Consider the following 2,236-nt stretch of genomic DNA (forward strand, 5'->3'; position numbering starts at 1 on the left):
CAAATTTTTGTGCACCGGGCCTCTAGTGTTTTTATAAAGCTTGGAAAATAAAGAGATTTTAATAGCAAGAGGTTAAGATCAATGCAAAATATGGTTACCCCACCCTGCTGTAAACATGAGTCCAGTGTCTTTGCTCCAATCATTGCTCCACCTTCACTAAGAGCTCTGAGCCCAAGAATGCACATTTCAGATCCCAGGGCCTGACACCCAGGACAAGAAGCAGAGCATCTCAAAGTCTGCCAATGGAAAGATTCTCATTAATGGGTTCCTGGCAGTTAGGGTTAGAATAAGATGCCAAGAGAGGATAAGGAAGAAAGGAAACTGCAGAAGTTACTAAGGCAAATGCCTCTCAGATAAAAGCTGTACAGCTCACATTGCACCCCACACTACCATTTCAAGCAACAATAACTAATCATAGGGAAATATCTGTGGTGGAGAATGCCAGTTGTCTTTGAAAGTCCATCTCCCCTCCTTACATAGAGTATAGATTTTAAGCCAAGTTATGGACACTCATCGAGAGATTCCACTTCCCAGTCTCCTTTGCAGCTGGTTGTGGCCACGTGACTAAGTTCACCAATGGGCCATGAGCAGGAGAGACTTGTGCCTGGCATTTATTTATTTATTTATTTATTTATTATTTATACAGTGTAAAATTTTTAGACTTAGAATTAGGCAGCTGAACTCAGTTTAGATGATCCCAATTTTGTTGGCAACATCCAAAGCATCATAGTCAGGAGCCAGGGGAACATATGCCTTCTTCTCTCCATCAGGCCTGATCAGGGTGTTGATCTTGACCATATCAGTGTCATAGAGCTTCTTCAGAGCCGGTTTGATCTGGTGCTTGTTGGCCTTGGCATCCACAATGAACACAGGTGTCTTGCTGTGTTCTATCTTCTTCATGGCTGACTCGGTAGTCAGGGGGAATTTCATGATGGCATAGTGGTCAAGCTTGTTTCTTCTGGGTGTGCTCTTCCAGGATATTCAGGCTGCCTTCGGAGCCTCAGGGTCTTTGGCCGTCGGAAGGTGGGTGATGTGCAGATCTTCCTTTGTGTGTGGGTGTGGACGCCTCTCAGCACCGCTTTCTTTGCTTTCAAAAGCCTTTGCTTTGGCTTCGGCTTTGGGAGGGGCAGAGGCTTCCTTCTTAGCTTTCGGTGCCATCTTTGTAGAAAAGCATGCCTGGCTTGCTTTTAAAAAAAGAAATTGCTTCTCTAGACTTTTTCCTCCTCCCCCACCCCTGCCAGCTGGAAAGTGATAGGTCTTACCTTGAAACACCCAGATGAAAACAATGCACAGAGGCCAGACTTTTTCATTTTTAGCACACTTAGTGTTTCAGTGGTTTTATCACGGTATTCTTAGACCAAAAGAAATAACTAATAATTCTAGCCCTAATCGGTTTGGCTCAGTGGGTAGAGCATCTGCCTGAGGACTGAAGGGTCCCTGATTCGATTCCGGTCAAGGGCATGTACCTTGGTTGCTGGCACATCCCCAGTGTTCTAACTCTCTATCCCTCTCCCTTCCTCTCTGTAAAAAATCAATAAAATATATTTAAAAAGAAATAACTAATAGTTCTATTTATTAAGTAGTTTTGTACAAACAACCTAATAAGTATTGATGTCCCAACAACTTGGTGTCAAGACCATGAAGGGTCGGAGATTTTATCTTATGTGTAAGCTAATGAATTAGCCTGCCACAGTTTCATGGGTGTTGACAAAAGACATGAGACTCCTGGGTCAGAGATGAAGGAATGTATTACTCATGGCAGTAGCAATACTTGGAGAGTGTCAGCATTTGCTCTGGTTTCCTGAGCCCCAATTCCCATGGGTCTAGTGAAGAGGCTGCAGGACACCTGCACATGCAGCGGGTTGTGTTACAGGATAGGTAACCTGAATCTCAGGTTACCAAGCTTTGGCAACCTGAACCTTTTATAATGGGCAGTAAACTTGCCTGGTCTTTGCCCTAGAGAGAGACATTACTTCTATTATGCTAGGTAGTAAGCAGACCTGCTCATTGTTCCAGAGAGAGTCACTATCTCTGTCTTCCAAGACTATTAGCTATGCAAACATCCTTGAAAAGATAGTCCGGATCAAAGGCAGTCAGTGCCTCTGCTTACAACGTATGCAAAACCATGAGAGAGCTCTACAGAGAATTGTCTTCCAATATTTAGTAGCCATCTGCAAAAATTATTATGCATAAATTGAAAGAAAACATGCTTTACTTTACTTTTAAATAACTGTAA

At 43.1% G+C, this 2,236-nt stretch overlaps 1 pseudogene; it reads right to left on the minus strand.

Moving 5' to 3' along the window:
• Window positions 1–641: 641 nt before the first annotated feature.
• On the minus strand, window positions 642–1,158 carry LOC102241070 (annotated as a pseudogene).
• Between the last annotated feature and the right edge of the window lie 1,078 nt (window positions 1,159–2,236).

Source organism: Myotis brandtii, unplaced genomic scaffold (assembly GCF_000412655.1).
Source record: "Myotis brandtii unplaced genomic scaffold, ASM41265v1 scaffold51, whole genome shotgun sequence".
NCBI lineage: Eukaryota > Metazoa > Chordata > Mammalia > Chiroptera > Vespertilionidae > Myotis > Myotis brandtii.